Source organism: Nycticebus coucang, chromosome 21 (assembly GCF_027406575.1).
Source record: "Nycticebus coucang isolate mNycCou1 chromosome 21, mNycCou1.pri, whole genome shotgun sequence".
NCBI lineage: Eukaryota > Metazoa > Chordata > Mammalia > Primates > Lorisidae > Nycticebus > Nycticebus coucang.
The window spans coordinates 42938949-42953801 of NC_069800.1; the positions used below are offsets into that span (position 1 = coordinate 42938949).

At 47.6% G+C, this 14853-nt stretch overlaps 1 protein-coding gene across 23 annotated transcripts in view; it reads left to right on the forward strand.

The window, feature by feature from the left end:
- The window catches only part of EPB41L1 (erythrocyte membrane protein band 4.1 like 1), a 124582-nt gene that overhangs the window by 10261 nt on the left and 99468 nt on the right, over nt 1-14853 (forward strand). For 20 of the 23 annotated variants that reach the window (XM_053573523.1, XM_053573519.1, XM_053573532.1 and 17 more), the window contains exon 2: nt 9644-9697. The exons of 2 other annotated variants lie outside the window; for them this stretch is intronic. The gene's annotated coding sequence lies outside the window, so the exon portion shown is untranslated. Of the gene's footprint in view, nt 1-9643; nt 9698-13786; nt 13844-14853 lie in introns of those variants that run through there. One more of the 23 variants, XM_053573522.1, reaches the window with a different exon arrangement.

Here is a 14853-nt window from a genome sequence, read left to right on the forward strand (position 1 = left end):
CAACCCATAAAAGTTCAGAACCGACATCTTCAGGGTTGTTTTATGGAGTTGGAACCTAACATCTAGAGAAAGGTCACCAGGGAGCCAATGGCAGAGCCAGGTAGAGAGGGCTGGTTTCTCTCACCTCTCAGCACATTTCTGGCTTTGCATGAAGAAGCTGAGGGCAGTGTCTGGGGCTCACTTTTCCAAACTGTAGAAGGGAGGTTGGACAGGATAATCCCAAAGTCTCATGCAGCTTTGATCTGTGATTCTGGAAGTCTCTTGCTGTCCGGTCCATGTTCCTTGCTACCTTCTTAATTTCACCCACTTCTGATCAGACCTCATCATCTCTTATCTTCAGAGATTCTGCACAGACCTTGGATTCTGATCCCTGAAGTCCCTCCTAGCAAACCACATGCCCAGGTGCTTTGGCTCTTTCTCTCTTTCTGTGCCCACTTACCATAAATGAGCCAGGTTCCCGTGAGTCTGAGGAAGTTCAAGGTGGCCTCTCTGCCGGGCTGGACACCTGGGCCAGTGCCAAGCGGGGACTGGGAGAACATGTTTCCTGAGACTCCTGGGACATGCCCAATGCTTACCTCTGTCTTTGCCCCAGCTCCCTCTGTTCCTTCCTGCCAGGAATGCCACCCCCTCCTTTCCCCATCACTGTTGAAATCCTGTCTGCCTTTTCAAGGCTCAGCTCAGATGCCAGCCTTTGTCCCTCATGAGCCCTCCTCCCACTCCCACAATGGGATTTGTCTTTAACTCCTCTGCATTACCTTAGTGCTTTATCTGTTCCTCTCTGGGAGATGAGTTTTGCTTTGGTCTTAGCTTTATCTGGGGAGGTGGCTTGTCTCTCTCACTAGGTGTCAAGGCTCAGAGTACTGGGATGTCTCATCTCTCATTCTTTGCTCTCCAGCACCTCATATGGGGCTGTGCATAGTGCAGGTGCTTAATTGAGACTTACTAACTTTTATTTGCAGAATCTACCTCCAGCCTTGGGCTGGGCTGGCTTTTGGCCCACATGGCCCATGTCACTGGCAGGCCATGACTTCTCACATATCCCCTCCTTTGTTATTTGTGGATTTGAGGGAGGCCAAGAGGAGAGTGGGTAAGGCCTTAAATTCCAGTCTTCACTTTGCCATTTCCTGGCTGTGTGACCTTGGGAAAGATCCTTTTCCTTTCTAAGCCTCAGTTTTCTCAGCTTAAAACAGTGGTTCTCAATCTTCCTAATGCTGCAGCCCTTTAATACAGTTCTGTAGGTCGTGACCCACAGGTTGAGATTTTTTTTTTTTTTTGAACCCGCCACCTCCGGCATATGGGACCGGCACCCTACTCCTTGAGCCACAGGCGCCACCTGACCCACAGGTTGAGAATCACTGGCTTAAAACAAATTGGTAGGGATCATAAGTCTTTGGGGGGTTTGGGAAAATTAACTGAAATGCTATATGTAAAATGCTGAGATAAGAGCATTGTAAAGAATGAATAGCCAATAAATGATTATAATCTGTTAGATTTTAGTTAATGTTTATTACAGTTGTTATTTCAGCAAACACCTAATTTGTTCTAAGCATTGTGCTATAGGGGGCCAGCGTAAGAGATTAAAAAAAAATCATTACAGGAGTTCCTTGGTGTCCAGGGTCTTAGGAGTGAGAGGGGTAATAAGCCTCTAGTATGAGTCAGTGTCTGGCAGAGCTGTGGCTGAGTGAGTTGAGGGGTGAGTGATCAGTGTTGATGCCAGGCTGAACATGACATTTGAGCTAGAAGGGTATGAAGCAAGAGGGGCAGTGAGAGGCTGGGGGACAGGTCTTCCCTGTGGAGAAGGGGAAAGTGGGGCATATGTTCAGAAAGTTGCAGGAAGGATGCAGGAAAGAGTAGAATGGAAGCAGAAGTAGTCCCAGAATCTCCACACAGACCAGGCCAGCACCCTGGATGGATGGGGAGCTTCAAGCTTTGTTTTGCCAAGAAGAATTTGGGTGAGTGATGGCTCATCATGCCTCTACTGAGAGCAAGAGAGAAAGGCTGGAAAGGAGGGGCAGAAAGTGAGAGTTTTATGGCAGAGGGAGTGGGGATCAGTGAGGGGAGGCACTGAATCTCTCTGCCCAGGCTTGAGGTGAGAATGGTGGAGTGAGCTGCAGTTCTAGGCCTCTGTAGGACTGCTTGTTTACCTGGTCAAGGTTGGGATTTGAATCCTGATCGGTCTGAAGTTAAAAGCACAAAATGCTCCCAGAAATGTCAGAATCTCTAAATATGAGAGCTGGCCAGTGAAGTGATCTCTGTATCTACTTCTCCTCACTCTGCGTTATACTGATAGGAAGCAGAGGCCCAGAAAGGGGGCGATTCAACCCAAGAACACTGAGGAAATTGGCCCTGTGAGCTCTTGATGGGCTGTGGGCCTAGGCCTGTGTAAAGGTTTAGGGGAAGAGGGTGAAGAGGGGGCCAGGCAACCTAAGGAGGATGTAAATGACAAGCAAACGTCAATTTGGGAGCAGTCTGTTACCAAGGTATGTGCGTGATCCCAGGTGAGTGGGACGTGAGTGGGCTAGAGCCGTCATCATTCCAGGCTTTCCTTCCGGAAAAGGAGAAAGGGCCACATAGGTGGGAACCAGGAGAATATTGGGATGTGGGGGAAATCAGGGGGTGGCCTGAGAAGAGGAGGCTGTTGCCAAGCAGCAAAAGACATGACTGTGTGAGAACAGCACAGGCGCCCTAGCATCTGTGGGCCTGGCACTGCATAGCCCTGGCCTGTAGTGATCTCACCTTCACTACAGAGGAAGAAACTGGGCTCCCACGGTCAGAGCCAGGAAGAGTGGAGTCAGAACTGGCATCCAGGGCTGAGGGACTTCAAAGCCATGTCCCTGGCATGCCTTGGGTGGCTACCATCCCAGTTTTTGTGAAGTCCTAGGGTCAAAGGGATCAAGAAGGTGCCCAGCCTGGTGCAAGCCATCTTTCACCTTCCTTTACTTCTGCCCTCATCAGTCTGCCCATCTGACTGGCCTGTTTTATTCTAGTGTACCCATTCAGACCTTTTCCCCCACTTCTAGACGGGGTCTTGCTCCATTGCCTGGGCTAGAGTGCGGAACCATCATAACTCACTGCAACCTCAAACTCCTGGACTCGTGTGATCCTCCTGCTTCAGTTTCCTGTGTAGCTGGGACGACAGGCAGGCACTACCATGCCTGGCTAATTTTTCTATTTTATGTAGAGATGGGGTTTCATTCATGTTCAGTCTGGTCTTGAACTCCAGGCCTCAAGTAATCTTCCCTCCTTGGCTTCCCAAAGTGCTAGGATTACAGGCGTGAGCCACTCCACCTGACCATGTCTCCTTTTATTTGTTTACTAAAAATATTTATTGAGCACCTACTATGTGCCAGGCACTGCCCAGCTCCTGGAACTAATGCTGTCACCCTTTGGCACAGAGGGCTGCCCCACATTGGTGGGGAGGGTGGGAGGGAGGAGGTAAGGGGATCACTAGCCACCCCTCTGTCCCTTAACACCAGCCCCTCCCCCTTCTCCATCTCTATCCATTTCCTATCCCTGTAGCCCCAGATGGGACTTCTTGCTGGAACTGCCTGTGGAAACCAGAGTTAATTGTTAAACCTAATAGCTGGTGAGAGTTTCACCCTGCGGGGCTGTCAGGAGGGGGAGCTGAGCACCAGCTGTGACCCCCACAAGAGGGGTGGAGCCACCCAGGTTTTTCTGGCTTGTACCTGCCACCTTTTCCCTACTCCAGAATCTGCCTCCTCCCTTCTTCCCCTGGGGGCGGCTGCTGCCTGGACCCTTTCCCCTACCTCCAGCTGAGGTAACCCTGGGAGGTGAGTGGGGCCTCTCGCTTTAATCCGGGAGCCTCTGGGCAAGTGCTCTTGGGGGAGGGCCTGGCACCTAGCCCAGGGGGGCCCACCTAGAGAGTAGGCAGCCAGTGGACCTTGCTGGCTTTGCCTCTTGCTGGGGTGGGGGTGGGTTCACAGTGGCCTAAGCCATACACATAGGACTGCTGCCCAGTGTGGCCCATGCCATCCCTTTCTCCTGCTCTCCTTCCTTTTCAGCATCTCCACTGGGTTGCCTGTTCTGGGCTATCCTCTGCCACTAGACTGGGGGATATGGGCACCTTGAGAATAGAGGCAAAGGCTTATTTCTTCCTCTGGAAGGAAGACTGAGCCTCAGGGCAGGCCACTGCCAAGATTTAGGGACAGAGCTCAGTCCAAGTTAGCAGGCCAGGTCAAAGCTGGGTGACCTTGGGCAGGTGGCCCAAGTATCATGCTCGGAGCAATAGGTACCCCGATCTCTTTGTCACCATCATTGTATGTTGTTACCTGAGGTAAATATTAATATCAGGCTCCTAGGGGTTTGCTGAATGAGTAGATACCATTCTATTCAGATTGAACTTTATATCTGAGGCTTAGCTCTGGGGGTAGGGCCAAGGAGGCACTAGCCCATGCCCTCAAGGTCGTCACTGTAGAGCTGCAACTGCTCCATAGAGCAGCTACTGGTCACATGTGGCTACTGAACATTTGAAATGTGACTAGTACAACTGAGGAAATGAATTTTAAATTTTATTTAATACTTAATTTAATTTGATTTTAATTAATTTAAAAGAATACTTCTTTCAGGCTTGGTGCCTGTAGCTCAAGCGGCTAAGGTGCCAGCCACATACACCAGAGCTGGTAGGTTCAAATCCTACCCAGACCTGCCAAAACAACAATGACAACTACAACCAAAAATAAATAAATAAATAGCCGAGCGTTGTGGCAGGTGCCTGTAGTTCTAGCTACTTGGGAGGCTGAGGCAAGAGAATCACTTAAGCCCAGGAGTTGGAAGTTGCTGTGAGCTGTGATGCCACGGCACTCTACCCAAGGCGACAGCTTGAGGCTCTGTCTCAGAAAAAAAGAATACTTCATTCAGTTATAATTTTTTTTTTCATTCAGTTACTGACAAACTTTTATGTCTGTGTGAGAACTTAGATTCAGGAATTCAGGAATATACTTTTTAAGACTGGGTACAGTGGCTCATGCCTGTAATCCCAGTATTTCAGGAAGCTGAAGTAGGACTGTTTGAAGCCAGGGGTTCGAGACCAGACTGGGCAACACAGTAAGACACTATCTCTACAAAAATTTAAAAAATAATTGTGGACTACATGCCTGTAGTCCTGGACACTGGGGAGACTGAGGCAGAAGGATTACTTCAAGGCTCAGGAGTTCCAACCTGGATGACAGAGTGAGGCTCTGTTCCCCCTGCCCATATATATATATGTTTTTGTGTGTGTGTATAGAATATACAGACACTTTTTCAATTGTAAAGGCAAAGAGAGTCTAAGCTGGTAAATATTTAGCAACTAAATCAAGATGTGCTATAAGTATAAAATACATACTGGATTTAATATGAAAAAATAATGTAAAATAGCTTAATAGTCTTTTTTTTTTTTTTTTGTGAAACAGAGTCTCACTATGTCACCCTTAGTAGAGTGCCATGGCATCACAGTTCACAGCAACCTTAAACCCTTGGGCTTAAACAATTCTCTTGCCTCAGCCTCCCAAGTAGCTGGGACTACAGGTGCCCAGCTATTTTGGGGGTTGTAGTTGTCCTTGTTGTTTGGCAGGACTGGGCTGGGTTTGAACCTGCCAGCTCCAGTGTGTATGGCTGGTGCCCTAGCCACTGAGCTACAGGCACCAAGCCTCAATAGTCTTTTTATATTGATTACATGTTGAAATAGACATATTGGATTAAATACATTATTAAAATTAAGTTCACTCATTGCTTTGTACTTTTTTTAATGTGGCTACTGGAAAATTTTAAATTATCTGTGTGGCTCACGTTATATTTCTACTTGACAGCATTATTGTAGCCAGAATTAAGATGGACACACTGAAATAATAATATACAGACTAGTTATTTGGGGAGATTTGAGGAGGTCAGTGAAGGGAAGATAGTCCCCACTCCACTCCCAGTCTGGACTATACCTCTTGGTGGAATGTTACTCTGGATAACTCCAAAGTTATCAGGGCTTCTGATGGCAAATGAAGAAACGTTGACGGGGTCCTCACCTTGGCCATGCTATTCCCTTGCTCTGTATATGAACCTTAGTCTGTCATTTGTAAATTGAAACTAATGGTTATTGAGGTCATTGCCTGAGAAATAATCCAAGTGAAGGATTTAGCACAGTGCCCAGCATGTCTCAGCAGTCAAGTATCAACTGTGGCAGTGGTTGCCACTACTATGAATTGTGCTGGTTGTTGCTACTGTAGTACTGTTGCATCCGTCAGTTTGGATGAGTTTGGATGAGTTATTCCATTTGTCTGAGGGGACCCAGGACAGAGGAAAAGGAGAAGTTAAAAGAGCTTGGAGCTGGCGTGATGGCTCATGGCTATGATCCTAGCCCTCTGGGAAGCTGAGGTGAGAGGATTGCTTGAGCTCAGGAGTTCAAGACCAGCCTGAGCAAGAGTGAGACCCTGTCTCCACTAAAAATTGAAAAGCTGAGGCAAGAGAATCTCTTGAGCCCCAGGAGTTTGAGGTTTCTCTGAGCTGTGATGATGCCATGGCACTCTGCCCAGGGTGACAGAGTGAGATGCTGTATCAGGAAAATAAAATAAAGGAGCTTCGGAAAACAGACAAACAAACAAAAAGAAAATAAAAGAGCTTGGGGATAGGAGTTGGTATGGGGACTTGGGGGATATTTTGTATGATACCTCAAGAGATTACTTGCCATTGGGGTAGCTCCTTGAATCTTACCTTCTGCAAGTGGTCAGGCAAAGATAAGTCTCCATTTTTCAGATAAGGAAATTGAGGCTTATTGAAGACATTCCTAGCTATATAGCCAGAACCCAAATGCAGAACTTCCCAACCCTACTTTGGTAATGTTAGAGCCAGTGTTAATAGGCCACCATCTGAGTTTGTAGGAGCAGGGCCTGGCTAGGAATCCAGAGCTTTAAGGAATGTTTATTATTTGTCTCCTATAACTGGAAGGGATCTTGACACCATTTAGTACAACTGCGTCATTCTGAGGTTGAAGAAACAGATGAGAGAGACAGAGAGAGAGACCTGCTGACCATACAGCAGTTGGTGGCCAAGCTGGAACTGTTTCTGTTTGCTCAGATCTAGCCCTCAGCTCAACCCCAGCAGGATGGATGGCCCTGCTGTCAGCCCCCTCCTCTCCTGCCCAGTCCCCAGAGAGAGGTTCTGAGAAAGAGGCTTTTGTTTTATCAGCTCCTTTTGGTTTCCTCTCAAGGTAGCTGCACACATGCGCACATACACGTGCCAACATACATCATCGGCCCCAATTTGCATTTGTCCCATTCCAGGTTTAAAGAGCTCTGGAATTTGAAGCATCCCCACATACAAGAGGCTTGAGTTCAAATTCCTCTTGCTCTGTTACCCAGGCTGGAGTGCGGTGGCGTGATTATAGTTCTTCATAACCTCCAATTTCTGGGCTCAAATTATCCTTCTGCCTGAGCCTTGTGAGTAGCTGGGAATATAGGTGTGTACCACCTAGCCCCTAGCAAATCCCTTTTCTGTTGTTAATTCTCTCTGTGACCTTGGACAGTCACTGGGCTCCATAGTTCAGCTGTCAGGGTGGGGCTTTTTGCTCTGCCACTTTTTTTTTTGAGATAGAGTCTCACTTTGTTGCCCTGGGTAGAGTGATATGGCGTCATAGCTCACAGCAACCTCAAACTCTTGGAGTCAAGTGATCCTCTTGCCTCAGCCTCTCGAGTGGCTGGGACTACAGGCACCTGCCACAATGCCTGGCTATTTTTAGAGACGAGGTTTCGCTCTTACTTAGGCTGGTCTTAAACTTGTGAGCTCAGGTAATCCACTTGCCTTGGCCTCCCCTTCACTTTGTTATCTTCTATGAGTCATCTCACCTATCTGGGCCTCACCTACCTGTGAATGAGGCTTCCCCTCTTAGATGTTTGTACAAGGCACTGTGTTGAGCTTTCAACATGCATCCCCTGTAATACTCCCATGAGCCTTGGAAGCAGATGCTAACTATTACCTCTACTTTCCAAATGAGGAACTAAAGTGACTTGACCTAGGCCACATAGCTAAAAATTGATGGAACCAGAATTCAAACTAGGTCCACGTGTCTCCAAAACCTAAGCTCATAAACCATGGTACATCCTTCTGATTTGCCTGATTCTCATGTTCTTTGTAAAATAGAAACACCTATCCTACCTAGAGATTGACTCTTCTGACTGTATGAATCCCGGGAAACTGAGGCTACTCCCCACAACTATCCTGCTCCATTGTATTCTAGGCTGGACCTGTAGTTGGTGCCAAAGAAGATTGCAAAAGGAGGGGTGCAGTCATGCGTGCCTGTAGTCCCAGCTACTCGGGAGGCTGAGGTGGGAGGATAGCTTGACCTCAGGGGTTGAAGACCAGCCTGAGCAACATAGTGAGACCCTGAGAAAAATGCCTTAAATACTCTGAGTGAATGGGCGGTGCCTGTGGCTCAGTCGGTAGGGCGCCGGCCCCATGTGCCGAGGGTGGCGGGTTCAAGCCCAGCCCTGGCCAAGCTGCAACCAGGAAATGGCCGGGCGTTGTGGCGGGCGCCTGTAGTCCCAGGTACTCGGGAGGCTGAGGCAGGAGAATCGCTTAGGCCCAGAGAGTTGGAGGTTGCTGTGAGCTGTGTGAGGCCACGGCACTCTACCGAGGGCCATAAAGTGAGACTCTGTCTCTAATTAAAAAAAAAAAAAAATACTCTGAGTGAATTATACAAGAAGAGATTATTAATGCTAAAAAGACCCTGAGGGATGGCTCAGTGCCTGTGGCTCAAGTGGCTAGGGCACCAGCCAAATACACTGGAGCTGGTGTGTTTGAATCCTGCCAAATAATAATGGCAACTACAACCAAAAATGGCAACTACAATGCCCAATAACCAGGTGTTGTGGTGGGCACCTGTAGTCCCAGCTACTTGGGAGGCTGAGGCAAGAGAATTGCTTAAGCCTAAGAGTTTGAGGTTGCTGTGAGCTATGATGCCATCGCACTCTACAGAGGGCGACATAGTGAGACTCTGTCTCACACACACACACACACACACACAAAAGACCCTGAGGGATTGTTGAGTCCAACGGTATTTATTTCACAGATGAGGATACTAAGGCAAGGACAGGTCAGATTGGGCGAGGAGTGGGTATATTTTTCCTGGTGCTGGAGACCACTGCTCCAGCAGGGAAGGAGACACCCAAAGGTTGGAACCCCTCCTCATCTCTCTAATTCCAGGCCACCACCAAGTTCTATAGACACCACCTCTTAAATATCTCTTAAGTCCATTTACTTCTTTTTAGCTCTTCTGCAACCACCCTTGCCAAGGCCCTTGTCATACCTTCCTTGGACAATCACGACAACCACTAACTGATACTCCTGTAGCTATTCTTACCTCTTTCCAGTCCATTCTCTACCCTTCTAGTCAGTGGTTTCCCTTTGCTCTTAGAATAAAGACCAAATCTTCACCTTGGCCTCAAGGGCCCTTGGCGGCCTGGCCCCTGCTGGCTGCTTCAGCTTTATGTTCGTTACTTTCCCTTTTGCTCTCTGCCTCACAGGGCCTTTGTGTTTAACAGGTTCAGCAACTTCCCTAAGGTTCCTGTGAGAGTCAAATGCCAGCCTCTCAATTTCTAGCCCTTGCTGGGTTCCTGAACTCCTGTTCTAAGGAGCTAACCCTGTTTCCTCCTTCTAGGTGCCTGACTAACAGACGTCTTTGCCCCAGGGAGCTGGTGTGAACAGAGGAGGGGTGAGTGTTCCAGAGGCACAACCTTATTTTCCTTCTGCTGCCGTTGGACAAAAAGGGCTTCTAGGCCCCCAGGCTCTCAGTTTTGATAAATTTTACTGCTAGAGAGGTGTGAGGATTTGTCTAGGTCACAGTTTTCTGGTAGTGGCAAAAGGGGGGATTGGTGAGGGCCTTCCCTGGTTTGACTTATTTATTTATTTATTTATTTTTTTTGTAGAGACAGAGTCTCACTGTACCGCCCTCGGGTAGAGTGCCATGATGTCAAACGGCTAACAGCAACCTCTAACTCTTACAACCTCTAACTCTTGGGCTTACGCGATTCTCTTGCCTCAGCCTCCCGAGCAGCTGGGAGTTTGGCTCATTTTGAAGTAGGGGCTGAAGTGCATGTTCACTAAGTGCTCGGTGTTAGACAATGTGCTCTGCCTGTGGTGTTCAGCCAGGCCACCATGGCTGGCGGTGGATGGTGTTGGGCCTGGGAGCTGGATCCACTGGCCCTGCGGCCCTTGCATTCTTTTGCTTAACCACTCTTAGGTTGTAGACTAGGTTCGGGGGAAGGTGTTTTCATTCTGGCTGTGGCATCGACTACTATGTGACCTTCCTTTCTGTTGGCCTTAGAGTCACCTATACATTGTTGGGGTGTTTGGGGAGTGTAGGAAGGTAGATTCAGACTAATTGAGTTGTTTTCAGACTTTCCAGCAGGGAAATACCCTTTTCAAATGAACCCCAGAGAATGTCAGTGCACAAAACAACTAAAGGGTTTGTAGCTCCAGTTGAGGTTGGGATAGGGCTGGGAGACTCTCATTGGCTAATTCCTCAGCCTCAAGTAGCCTCCCAGTCAATGCTATGGCTCCTTCTCTGGCTTTAAGTAAGACACTTTGGAAACCACCAATGTGAGGCTTGTCAAAGCCCTTTTCCAACCTGGAGGTGCTGTGACTCTGGCAGGGTGAGGGTGTAGAAAGTGAACTGAGCCAATGAAGTTATGCTGAGGGAAATTGAGAAATAATATGCAAATGTCACCTTGGGGTTATTAGTAAGGCACAACTACCAGAGCTGGGATGTTGTCATCATAGAATCCTCTGGTTTTAGTTTCGGTTGTATGTGAGGTACCTTTGTACCCGGAGGGGAACTTTCCATTTTGTTTGTTTGTGTGCATGTGTGTGCCAGTATGTATATGTAAAGAACAGGCATGATGGGGGTGTGTGGGGCTGAGCCAGGCTGGGGCAGGTAGAATAAATGGTGAACAGAGTTGAAAGCATGTTCCAAAGCGGGTGGCTTTAGCTCTAGTTAAAAGGAGCGATTTGGCTTCTTCCTGCATGGGCCCCACGGAGATCTCTGGGCAGGAAGCACTGGGAACAAGGACTCCTCTGTCCACAGGCACAGCACAGCCAGGACAGAGGAGGTGGATTAGGAGTTCCTGGGAAGGGCCTGCCTAGCCTTTCCCTGACATTTGGGCAAATGTGTGGAAAGAAAGGGAATCCAGGGTGTATGTGCTCAGGGGAGGTGGGGGGTTCAGTGAGGGGAGGTAGAGATTGGTTCCTGCATTTATACCATATGTCCCTGAGGTTTCCAGAAGACCTCCAAGGCAGGCAGCTCGGAGGGTCTGGGACCAAAAAAGATGAGACTATTGGTAACCACCACCAGTTTACTGAAGGAGACAGAAAACGTGAGAGATTATGGATTTTATAAGCAGCCTGATGCAGTGCCAGCTGTTTGGCCTATAAATCCAGAGCCCCACATTGAAGTCCTTGCTTTTCAGCCTTGGGCTCATTACTTCCTCTTGCTGAGCCTCAGTTTCCCCTTCTGTATATGCAGATGAACACATTCTTTGTTTGAGTACTTCTTTTTTGCTCTGTCACTCATGCTGGAGGGCAGTGGCACAATCATAGCTTGCTGAAGCCTTGAATTCCTGGACTCAAGTGATCCTCCCACCTCAGCCTCCTGAATAGCTTGGACTACAGGTGTGTGCCACCATGCTCAGCTAAATTTTTAATTTTTTTTTTTTTAAAGACAAGTTCTCACTATGTTGCCTAGGCTGGTCTCAAACTCCTGGCCCTAAGTTACCCTCCTATCTCAGCCTTTTTGGTAGCTAAGATTACAGGTGTGAGCAACTATGTCTAGCTCTGGGTACTTCTTAATTCTTATTTGTCTTCTGAAATTAGAATAGGGTTTGTCAGTCTTTTTGGGCAGCAGATCTCAATATATAAGAATTTGTAGCAGAATTTGTCCGGTTGAATTGGAGGCACTTTACCCAGAATTTTGCCCTGCTGTTGCTCTTTGTTCTCTGCTTTTGGAGATACCTCTGCATATTCCCAGGGCTCTAGAAGCAGTTAAAGACCACTGGGACAGGATGATTCTTGACAACATGCTTTGTAAACTGTCTGTCGCAGCCAAGAAGATAGGGAAGGTGTCCGAAAGTACAAGAGCAGTTATAGTCCTGGTTTCTGCCCAGTGCTGCCCATGGCCAGCAAAGACCTTATCTTGTTTAGTTAGGGTCTGTGTGAATAATTGCAGGTGGCTTTTTCAGAAACCAGTGACAAAAACTCTACTCAAAGGAGCTTCAACAAAAAAAGGACTTTAACGGATCCTGGGGCAGTTCATGGGATTGAAGGATGAGGAATCAGATTGACTCACCATCTCTTTGCCATCACTGTCTATCTTTCCCCTCTAAGCTGTCCTCTGCCCCAGTTTAGTAATCTACACAGAAAAGGGGACTATTTTTCTTCTAGGATCTATATATCAATCCAAACGAAGAACTCTGAGTGGTTCAATCACAGTTGCTGGGAGAATGAGGATATGGGTCAGGTGCCTCCCCATGTAGTTAATGGAGGAGCAGGGCTATCCCCAGATGAAGGGTGAATGGGAGGCTGCTGGGCAGACCAGATCACAAGAACATGCGGCAATATTAGTGGAGTCCTCGGTTGTTGGAGAAGGAATGGCTCATAGGCCTGCAAAGGCCCATAACTCCTGTCATCAATAGTAGTAATATTGAGTAATTCTGCATCTGCTTGCAGGCCGCTGCAGAACACAGAGCTTAAGACCTGCATAGGCAGCCCAGGTTGCACTGCTCTGCCTGTTGGAAAGGGCCTCCCGATGCAGTGCATAGATCTGCCTCCCACCCACCTAGTGTTGTGAGCTTGTGTTAGGTGTTTTAGGACATGTAAAGACAAATCATCCATGAAGCTTCCTGAAAGGTCATGATAATCATTAAGTCACCTTACTAACTTTGTGCCAGGCTCCACGCTGAATGTTTTAGGTGTTCCATCTCATTTAAATGCAGCAACAGTTCTGTAGAGTAGGTACCATGATTATCTCCATTTCCCCAAGGGAACTGAGGCTCAGAGGGGAGAAGTGACCCAGGGTCACATGACTAAGAAACTGCAAAGCTGGTTTTTGAGTTCAGGTCTGCCTAGCTCCACAGCCTGTGCTAGAAACCACTTAGTCACCTGTGTCCCCTTGAGGGTAAATAAATATGGGCAGGTGTTACTGTGACGCAGCATGCACACTGCCATCTAGAGGGGCAGGAAAAGTGCAACTGAAGTTCAGAGGAGAGAGATCAGGGAAGGAGAGAGAGGGGCACATTTGACCTAGAGGAGGTGGGACAGGATTTGGATGTTCAATTTGGGGAGAGCTCTCCAGGAGGAGGAGGCTGCCTGAGAAAAGGCATGGGAAGAAGTAGGGTAGTTAATTTTGGCCAGAATTAAAGAGCTGAGGCAGGTGTGGGGGTGGGAGGAGGATTGTGGCCAGCTCTGTTTTCAGGCCCCACAGAAAGTACTTCTTTCTTCCATACTATAAGGTGTCCCTAAAGTTGCCATACATAGGGAAAATGGGAAAGTGTAGCCAAATGTACCTTCATTGGCAAAATGTTCATTACAGAATTTCACAAAATATTTACAAAATATTCTCTACATGTTGGCTACCTCTTTGTAAAATTTTGTGATAAATATTTTGTAAATAAATGTACATTTGGCTACAAGTTCCTATTTTCTCTGTGTATGGTGACTTTAAGAGCAACCTACATTCTCTTTGGAGATGGGAAGAGCTTTGATTGTCTCAGCTGAACACAGATGCCCAGTTCCTTCCTTTCCTTTCCAGATGTGAGGAGGGCAGGTCCTATCTGGAGCGCAGACAAGGGCATCTGGGCACCAACAGGTATTAGTCCTTCATTCCTCCCTTCCTGCGCTGAACAGAGGGAAGAGTGCTCCCCTGAGGTCCAGGGACAAGCCCTTCTTCCAAACAGCACAAAGCTCCAGGAACCAGAGTGGTTTCTAGCAGCCTTGGTAGGAAAGAGGGTTCCTCATGTCATCCCTGGACAGCAGACTGAAGCATGTACCGCTAACCCATCAGGGGTTCCTTTCCCATATCTGCCTCCTCCAGCTAATCCGATTTACTTTGTCAGAAGGTGGGAAATGCTCCTATGGGCTTGGGCTCTGTTCCTAGAGTGCCTTTGCTGGGAAATGGGGGAAAGAGTATCATGTTAGTGCTGGGAGCCTGCTTGGTTTCAAAAGATGAAAGAATGGCGGTCCTATTCATTGAACTGCACTCACAGTGTGTTAGGGGCTTTATCACCCCACTTTACAGATGAGGAAGATGAAGTTCAGAGGAGGAAAATGATACAAGTATGGTTGTCACACGAAAGATGGCTGTGTCATTGTCTCCTGAAGGAGGGATGTAAGTGTGGGAGACTCAGCAAGGAAAACTGGCTCTTCCTTCCTTTCTCTTGCTGATCAGTGGCTCCAAAATGCTGACTCTGGCTACCCTGACTGCTCCCCAGACTCTGCCCCACGTGGTAACAGATCATTCCCCTTGGCTTGCTGCCTGCCTGAGAGCCTAAGGGGCTATTTAGGGGGGCTAGGTCTTAGGAATGTTAATGTCCAGATTTCCAACATTCCTTCTGTACTCCTATTACCTCTGGGATCCCTAGATTTCCCTGATCCTTCTGTGAGGGATTCTAGCATTTCTGTAAGGAAAAAAGAGGTAGAGAAGGGTAGAAGAATTCTTTCACTGGGGGTCTTTTAAGCCCATGGCCTTTATTACTTGGAGGACCGAAATCAAAATCCCTTACATTTTTCTTATAAAGGGCTTTTCAATTCATCATCTCATCTGATTTTCCAAATAATCCTAAGAGGTAAAACAGGAATTATCCCAATAATTAGGATTAT